A 9,931-nucleotide genomic window follows, 5' to 3' on the forward strand; every position below is an offset into this window, starting at 1 on the left:
GCCATTAGCGGGCGAATTATGCTCGCGACTGCTTAATCCACGCCGAAATGTCGGCCATTTCGGGCCACCGAACGAAATCCGACCAAACGATCTCGCGGGGAACGCGACCCTCGTTCAGAGATTCAGCGAACGTTCCGTCCACTAAACACCTATTGCGCCACCTCGACCGCGTTGCTCGCGGTTAAACGAAGAGGTCAAAAGAGAGGCGCTGCACCTGGAGAGGCACTTTTCGAGCCATTAACCGAGCACACGCTCGAATTCGCGCCTTCGACTTCGCCTGCAGCCGAAATTCGGTTAAACCGCCGACAATTTCTGGACAATCGCTGGCCGTTCATTCGAGATGCGAGTAGGAACGCGCACGCGGTTTCCACACACGCGTGCACCGCAGGCACAGTGTCGACCGGATGAAAAGAGCCCGTGTACACACACGTCCCGTGAAATCTCGTTACCGGAGGCTAAAGGGACTCCTTTTCGCGACATCCGAGCACAGGGAGGGAGAGAGAGAGACACCCGGTCAAAAGCAATTTCGCCTAAACCCGGCCGACTCTCACGGCCGCAGCGTACTGCTTCTCTCCCTTTCTATGATCCCAGACTGATTTCCACCGGCTTTCTCTCGCCCTCTGTCTCCGCCCCACCCTCTCGAGCCACCCCCAGCGGCCCGGCTCTTCCGGCGTCGACTGGTGACCACCGAGCCGCGTCGTATCCTCCCGGGGCCGAAATAACGCCGGTCGCCGAGAAGCGATTGCAACGACGCGGCCCGATAAGGAGATTGAATTCTATGCCCGCGTAATGATCGCAATAACGGGAAACAGCCGAGCAGATAAGCGGCGCCGGTAAACGATCGAGGAAATCGTGGCTGAATCCTCGCCACTCGCCGCGACTGAGTTACGCGTTCGCAATGGGAATCGACTGTAGGTAGGAGGGACGGAAATCGAAACGTGGAAATTCGCAGCGACACAAATGGAGTGCGCATTGTCATCGCGCGGCGGGCTATTGGGAAACTTTTATCGGCTAGCTCACGGCATCCGTCGTCGTTCCCCGGCTAAGTAGGGTAAGGCCTGGGTGTTCGCCGGGAAAGATACATACGTGGATGTAGCGCGAAGAAGAAAGTGGATCGTTCGGCCGGTAAACGTCGATCGATATTCCACCGTGATGGACTCGAACGAATGGGAACGCAGGAGGAGCCCGATTATACGGTTACCTCGATCCAACGACGACCCCTTTTCTTTCGTTGCTGCCTCGTTAGCGCGTAATTGCCGATAGTAATTCGCGCCGGGTCGAACACGGATCAAGGAACCGATTCGAAGCTCGGCCCGCTAGACGAGTATCGCGGGATGGCATTTCGGACGAGAAATGTCGGATGAAAAATGGAAACGTCGAAAGCGAGCCTTTTTGCCCGCTTTTAATCCGAGACCGTCTGTCCGCGAGAGTCGTTGGCGAATCATTGCGACACTCGGGCGAAACCAACGTGATGTAAATTTCCTGCTGAGGATATTCCACTGTATGCTAATATTTACCGGTTTCTTTTGCATTTTCTCTCCCGCTGTCTGTCAAAGGTAACGAGTTTCGCCGCGCAATCTCGCGAGCCACGCAACCGTACCAACTCGAAATTCCCCGTTACCGAACGGCGAAGCGAGCCAACGCGGACGAGCGAAAATGAACGCGGGTAATCATAACGGGGCCCGGTGTAATCACCGGTTAATACGGGCGAGACAACGCGATCGCGAAATAATTCCGCGCGAAAGCGAACGCAACGGAACGCGAGCGTAACGCGTGCATAACGCGGATTAATTCGCGAATCGGCGTAAGTAGCTATTAAACGCGCGAATTCTCCGACACCGTAACGAATCCCGATCCGGGGCGGTGCGACTGAATTTTCGCAAATTCGCGGGACGCAACAACAACGGCAGTTTCGCGATATCTCTATTCACTCCGCGCGCGATCGATATCCGTTAAACACTCGCCATTAATCCACGTGTTCGAAACCGGCAATCGTATTTCCAAACTGCGTTACACGCGCGTTACACGGGAGGTGGGACACGCGAATAATTTAGCTCATTAGCGTTCATCGATAACGCGATATTCACTGAACAAAGTTTCGCTTTGTGCGTCGATTACGGCTCGGCCGGCCACGTTTCCGCGAAAAACCGGCCAACCGTCCCGATCGCGATCGCTCGGCAAAGTAATACGCGAGAAATGGCTTAATCGCGATCTCACCGGAAGTGGAAGTCGTTCGGTCAGCCGCCGCGTTCAACGCTCTTTCTCCGTTCTCTTTCTCAATCCTTCCTCGAAAAGGTTTAAGAAGCAATTAGCCGCGATAACGCGTAATTAACGCCTGCCGCGTGTGCACATACGAATACGGGAATTAATTAAAATGTATACCGTGCCGACGCTAATGGAGCGATAAAGGCCGCTCCCTTAACGATCATCCCTGTTAGCGCGTGTGGTTAGAGGCACCGAATGAATCAGAGGGCCGCTAAAACTAACTCTCGCTCGCGTGTTTGAAATTTATTTAACCGTCTCTCCGACTTACTCGTCCCTCTCTCGTTGCCACCCCCTTTCTCATCCCCTTTCTATTCCCTTCTTCGCGAAACTTCCCTCGTAATAACGCTACGCCGCCGATCACGCGTGTAGACGACTGATTTACGACAGGTTTCCGGAGAGCGGGCAAACTTGCCTCCAGGAGATAAAACCTACGCTCCTCTCTCTCCGTGCATATTTTTCAGCCCATCATAAAGTTGCAGCAACGTGCCGTTTAAACGCGCCGTCAGGCTCGTAATAAAAACGCAAAGGGTAAGCAAGCGATCGGCTGGCCGATTTAACGAAATCGTCGATCACGGTACGCCGGTGGACGGGCGGGTGGTGTCGTTGGAACGGCTCTCGATTACCTAAACCCAGGCCGGGCGTGCTCGCCGTCACCACCCTCACGAGAGGCGCGAACGCTCCCGGTGATCGACAGCCGCTTCAATTTCAGGCAACGCGGTAAAATTCGCGTTAGCTCCGCTTATCAGTCACGCCGCTTTGTCCACAGGGGGTGCCGGTGACATCAAACGACCACACCGAACGCGCCGCTGCTTCCCCGTGGCTTTTACCCGCTGCACGACCGCCGCGATGATTTGTCTTTGACGAATCACCGTTCGCCTACTCGTGACGCTTCTCTCTGTGCGACCTCCTTCGGGCTCGTACGTGCAACCCCTCGGCGATAGGGAGCGAGGCCAACCTCAAAAGAGGTACTTCCAGCTCTGCTTTCCGTCCTGGAGTTTCTACGACTCGTTTCGAGCCACCTGTCACGCGCTCTCGCTTCCTCTCTCGCTCTGTCCCAGAGTTTCCCAGTTCTCGCCCAACCGCCTCTTTCTCCCGTTCCGTTCATCCTGTGCCCCTTTTCAATCGTTCTCGGACCAACGTGGTCTCCGTTGTCCCAATGTCGCCCAGAACTTTTCTCCCGGGGAGAAACTTTCGCCTTCCTCTGCCGATATCTTTATTCCGATTTATATTCGTGCTCCCGTTTGTTTCTAACCGCGCCCGTTACCGGGAACAGGTAAGAGAAACGCGCCTCGAGTTGCACGGCGGAGCGATGGCGGCGGCCGGACCAAAGTGGCAGTTTATTGCGAGCAGCCGAGCCCCAAGAGTGTTTGCCAGCCGAGAGAGGATCCCTTACCGGGTAATGCGTTTCCAGCAACTGTACCGAGCTAAGTACTACTCGGAATCGAGTTCTTCGGTTCGATTAAAGTAACACAATTGGATCGCTTAGGACGGCTTAGGAAACTTGCCCTCGCTCGGCAACGTTCCCGTGCCATCGCGATGGCAGGCCCGAATTACCGGCAGGATTAAAGAGTTAAACGCGATTCGCTACTTTCTTCTATCACCCCGACCTGACAATTTTCCCTCCTCTCTGTTCTCCATTCCACGACCCGGCTTCGCGGTAAATAAATTAATACTCTGCTACCGGTTCCCGCGGTTTCCCCGGTTTCCCTCTGTTTGAGCAAGTCGGGCGAAAAACAGAGCGGTTAACGAAACTGCGGGTCAACATCCCGACGCAACGTTGTTTAAGCTTTTTCTTGTTGTTCGTGCGCGAATCGTGCACGAACGCGTGTACACCGCGTACTTTTCGTTAGTTAAAACTACCCCTTTCTGCCTGCCGGTGCCGCGGAGGGAAAAACAAAATGGACGGTACATTACTTCAATTCGTCATTTCCTTTTTTTCTCTTCATTTCTCGCCAGCATTTTCCTCTCGTTTATCGCGTCGATTTTTGCGCAAGGTTATCGATACGAAATAACCCACAGTCGAATTTTAACGAATAAACGTGCATCGTTTTCCGCCATTCCTTTCTCTCCCTGGATTCGACCGCGGGCAGATAAAAATCGGAAACTCCGCCGGGGTTACTTCTTTTCGGAGTAACTTAGAAGTAAAAGTCAGTCAGGGAGGAAAAGAGATACGCGGCACGTCCCGAGTCCCGTACGCGGAAATTTCGCGGCCGAAAACTTTCTCTGCAAATAAAACTGTAACACTCACGTTCCGTTGACGCCGCTCCGGGAAACTGTCCGCGCCTCGGACAGCAGCTGGCTCCTGCTCCACGCGCCGAACTTCCTGCAAGAAACACGGAAAATCGAGGTATAAAAAGCCCGCGAGATATTCCTCGATGGATCGTTCGCCAAGATTTTCGGCGCGGGAGGAAAGTGGCTCCGGGTGAAATCGCCTCTCGGGCGTTCCATTTTCACGGATCACGGGAACGTCTCGGGACGATCCGGCAGGGATACAGTCGGTCGCAATAACGAGAAGAATATCGGCGGATCCGTGCAGAATATCGTGCACTCGGTACGCGAGCGAACACTGAATTTCCGGATTATTATTCGATCCCTGCGGATCGATGGTTCCCGGGTTGGTGTAACCGGTAACGTTCCTCTTCGATCGTCGCTCGATTCACGCTCGCGTTACCGTGAAACGACGGCAATCGGGGGACTCGAAAACGGGAATGTCCCTGGAATGAGTCAGCGTTCCCGCATCTGCGAGACGAACAATTAACCGATAACGTATTTCGATCGATGCCCATTGTTTCACGGGGGAGAATCAAACTCGGAGGGACAGATAACGAGATGCAGCGAACGTTTGTGCTTCTTTGACGGAGGAAGGGTGGAAAGTCGAGGGCTTGTAAATGTCTGTTTCAGCTGTCGGTGCGCGATAAGGACTCGATCGTTGTAACGCTTTCGAGAAACGGGCACGTTATTAGCGTTTCCTCCGAACCCTTCTTAAACCCTCTGCGGACGGAGCGGTTTTGAGTAAACCGACAGTCATTCGAACCTACCATCGCTCGTTTCTGCTTAAACGCGATTTTCGTTCATAGCGACGCTGGTAATAAGGACATAAAACAGTCCACCACTTAACAAAACCTACCATCGCTCGTTTCTGCTTAAACGCGATTTTCGTTCATAGCGACGCTGGTAATGACATAAAACAGTCCACCACTTAACACGTTAAGTGTCACGCCAGTCCTCAGGGACCGGTGCTAGACTTCTCGTTCGGGTCCAGACTAGGTCCAGACTAGGACCAAAAGGTGCCAACTTTTGATGTTAAATTCTTCGCCATTTTTGGACACAACGTTTGGGAATTCCTGTTATGATAATTAGTACGGTATCTCCGAGTTTTATGAAGACTTTACCCGCCGCCAGTGACCCACTTGATGGCGAGCAAAACGGGGTGGGCACTTAACGTGTTAACTTGGGACGTGCGGTCCTAGGGCCGCAACAAAGGGCAATGTTTCTAGGCCACAGAAACGCGTTTACATGGGACACATTTATAAGTTCCTCGGATCTATCAGCTGTTTTCGCCGAACGCATATATGAGTTCCTCAGCCAAACTGATGGTGTCCGCCGAACGCATATATGCGACTCTCGTCCGCAAGGGTTAATTGTCTATCTGCCTATGGAGGATTTGCAAGCTTTTATTAACCTTTTGAGTCCCAGACGTTTTTAAAAGAACACGGTCGAAAATAACCCCAACAGCGCGATAGCGCTTGTCTTAATCCAGTGCGAAAAAGCCCAAACAGCGCGATAGCGCTTGTTGGTGCTATGTGACGTATGTGCATCAACAAAATTGAGCGCACCACTTTGACAGTCAGTGATAGTACCGTCAGTTGTTTATAGCGCTCGAAATGTACTGGGACTTTTCGACACAAAATCTGAAGAACGCGATCGTACTGCGTGGGACTCAAACGGTTAAAGATTAGGTCGGATGATGGTTAGAGTTGCGTAAGGGTCCGCGAGTTTGGGGATGAATAACCAGCATCGCGCGTGCTTCCTCGTCGGACATTTCTGTTTCCGCTATTCCTGCCTTCGCACTCGTGTTTACGAATCATTCCCGATCAGCGGTATTTTGGCTAATTGGAGCAATTAAGCGACACTGCGTTTATAATCCGCGATATCAAGAATCCTTTGAGGTGTACAAAAATATTTGGCCACTTCTGGCAAACGACGAGCAGATAAACATAAAACTCCGCCTCGACTGGCTGACCAATTAGAATGATCCGTGGTCACGTAAACAGCAAAAGCACCAGCCAACCGAAATGCGCGGACGAAAACCCTCGCAGGGATCTCCCGCGAAATTCTACCGAGACAATAGACAATAACCTCAGCGTTCAGTCGGTCCTGGTTTTGTTCACCCCCTGTACCAGTTCCAAGCTGGACGAGCACAGCGCAACCGCGATTCTTCCTTTTTCACTCTCGCCGTGCTGCTGCGAAGCGAGCCGGTTCTCGTACACCAGCTATCCGGAAAAATGCCATAGTATTATACCATTACGTATCCCGAAGCTCCTCTTCGACCTGTTTACACAGTCCAATGTTTAGCGAGGAGAGTCAACCGGGTATTTACATTTCCCCCTTGGCCTGTTATTACCGCAGACGGGGTGCTTGGCCCGAGATGTTCGATACGTAGGGGGGAATCGTTCGAGATGTTAGTTAAGTGGAAAGAGCAAAGAACTTTGGAGACAGAGAGACTAGTTCCAGCGACGGATTAGGAGATTTGCGAATCCTATGCGAAACACTGAACCTCGGAGGTGTACACAATGTATAGAGCAAAGATGGGTACTTCTCTTGAGAGAACGCCCGAGGAGACTAGCCCACCACGGACAACTCTGGCACTTTCCCTGACATCTCGCGAATTGGCACTCATCCGAGATGCTAAAGGTCATCGTTTCGATCCGAAAAAGTGGACCTCGCGACACGTCAGATGGGTACTAAGCACGATACCAAGTACGAAAGCTTGCTAGCTAGGGGGTTGCAGCTCGAATTCAGCAATCTAAATCACGCACGATCATGTGTCGAAAGCGATTCGTTTCGTCTAGGTCGTGCGATTCCGACCTTACAGCCCCGAGAAAATTGGACAATCCAATTTGCAGCCTGCGGACGCGACAGTCGCACTGGTCGGTCTAAGAAACGCGAGGACCCTGTTTCGACAGGTATAACGAACACCGTGGTAAAGATTTTCGCGTACAAATTTGTTTATGTCCATGGGAAACGTAAATAAGTTTAAGGTAGGTGCGGCAGAGAGGCTCTCGACGTGCTCGGGCAGATAAAGCTCGCGAAAAGTGCTGTTTATGCCGGCGCAACGAGACAAGCATAATTCAGGTAGCTCGGTGACGCAAGCTCCAGACTCGCAGGCGCTCTACAGGGGTATTTTAGCGCGACGGTAATTTAATTCTCAGCCTTAGCGGCGTTAAATCTCGTTCCTTCCGGTACAAGAGAGGCGACAGGAAATCGATGGTCACCAAAATAATTGATACGTACGAGGGAAATTCATTTCTCGCGCCGCTTGAAAATTAAACATCAACGTCCATTATGCAGATGCGAACTGACCGAATTTCAAATCGAAATTTCGCTTCCGTGATCGTTCGAATCGGACCAGCGAGGAGCTGAAGGGTTGAGATCGCGAAGCGTTTACCTTTTCTAAAAAAAGCCTTCCTTCTTCAGGTCGAGTCGTGGATTTATTTAATGTCCACTAGGATTTGATTTACCTTTCCCTTATCGGCAAGGAAATTAAGATTCCCCAGGCTACGGTAAATAGCGGAGGCCAGACCCCCGCAGTTTGCATAATCGATACAACGTCGATTGCTGAAACATCTGTCGAGAATATCGAACGATCCGGAGCGTATGACGCGCTCAAAGATATATAATTGGCTGTCGAAACTGCCGTTGTCTAAATCGTAACAGGAGCAGTGACGCGGGACCGCCATTAATTACGAACAATTAATCGAAATTCTCGACAAAGTGGAAGGGTAGTTTCTCTGTAATCAGGGGAGGCACACGCGAGAGCGCTGGCTTTCGCCGGCAAGCCTTCGCCTCAGAGTTAACGAGTTTATCGGGAAACACGTAAGGTGGTCGGGGCTAATTAATTAGGCGGAACAATTTTCCACGGATATAAGGCGGGGGCCAAGGACCACGAGGGGCGCGTGCGCGCGAGCGCATTGGTAGCACGTCAGCCGGTCTCGAAACGGACAGAACTTACGTGTACACACGTGCCTGCCACAGGTCGATAAATTATTCAGCAGTAGGACGAACCGCCGACAGGCGTCGTGAGCTAATTAACCTCGTTATCGCGCGTGCACGTTAGACCCTGCCCTCCACCGATCGGACTTGTCATGTGGGTTGATCTTACGGTCGCAGGACCTTGAGCAGGTATCTATCGAGACAATAGCTTCTCCAAACGAAGACACGCGTTAAACTCACCTTCCTGACATTATTCACCTTACTAACCCTAACTTCTCGAGACTCCTCCACTCTTTACGAAAGAGTCCTTTTAGCAAACCGCGACATGGAACAATGACGAAGCGGAAAGAGGTTTGGTCGTCAGCGTGAAAACGCTGCGAAGCGAGACGCTAATTAAATTCGTTACCGAATTTACACGCGCCTCCGTCGACGCGACGTGACCGCTTGGTCAGGTTCGACGACCCGTCGGCACCGGAAGCGGGAGAATATTTCGACGGTAAGTGAACTAATTGTCGTCGATTCGGGGGATATAGAAACGACGGGCGGCCGAGTTGCGGAATGGCGGTCGAGCGAACGCGGGACGGTAATAGGATTCGCAGCTGACGACGTTAATAGAAGGATTTCGAGTAGAACTTCCTCGTGGACTAATTAACCTTGTTATTTCGACCATGGTGACAGGAGGTCGCTGCCGGCGATGTAACATTCGCTGCACTCGATGTCGACCCAATGCAAGAACACCTCCGTTTGCAAGCTGCAGCGGAATAATCGACGTTCATTGGGTTCGATGACTCGTCCGCCGACCAGGCTACGCGATCGCTCGCGTTAATGATGGCTGATGCTCATCAGCCTGGCCATTATTTCTTCTCGATAAGTATCGATCGGATAACGATGCCTGTGATACGGATCAAATTCGCCCAGTCGATGAGTTCTGCGGACAAAACCGAGATTATGGCCTGTTCGATCCTCGTCGAGTTAACGAAGTTCGGGAAGAACACACTGGCGATATTCTCGAAACGTATTTTATACGACTCTTGCTCTATACCTGTATCGTCGCGATAAATGGTAATACCACCCTTCGAAAAGTCGAAACGATACGCGAAACGCGACCTGGTTGAATCCATATCCTCGCTCCGCGGAATTTTCGAAGAAATATTTCTACGACGCGACGAACAGCGTCGAAAGCGAGCGAAGGAAACAGAACGGAACGATAGCGGAAAAAACGGGGGTGGGTTCCGGCGAAATCACAGAGAAGCATGGAACGAGAACGCAACAGTCAATAGCACGAGTTCGCGTATAAAGTGCGCACGGTCGGTCCCCCGTAGCCATATATACAAAGAGAGAAACGGGGGACAGAGAGAGAGAGAGAGAGAGAGAGAGAGGGAGAGAGAGGTGGAATTTTCGAAGCAACGTTTCAGTTCTTTGACGAGAATTCGACACTGCGGGTCGAAAGAGC

General features: G+C 51.8%; 1 protein-coding gene across 2 annotated transcripts in view; it reads right to left on the reverse strand.

The window, feature by feature from the left end:
* Nucleotides 1-9,931, reverse strand: part of Tpst (tyrosylprotein sulfotransferase) — a 179,608-nt gene that overhangs the window by 135,923 nt on the left and 33,754 nt on the right. The window contains exon 2 of one of the 2 annotated variants that reach the window (XM_017911613.1): nucleotides 4,514-4,588. The exons of the other annotated variant lie outside the window; for it this stretch is intronic. The gene's annotated coding sequence lies outside the window, so the exon portion shown is untranslated. The remainder of the gene's footprint in view (nucleotides 1-4,513; nucleotides 4,589-9,931) is intronic. 2 annotated transcript variants of the gene reach the window in all.

This window comes from Eufriesea mexicana, unplaced genomic scaffold (assembly GCF_001483705.2).
Source record: "Eufriesea mexicana isolate 0111107269 unplaced genomic scaffold, ASM148370v2 scaffold265, whole genome shotgun sequence".
In the NCBI taxonomy this organism is placed as follows: Eukaryota; Metazoa; Arthropoda; class Insecta; order Hymenoptera; family Apidae; genus Eufriesea; species Eufriesea mexicana.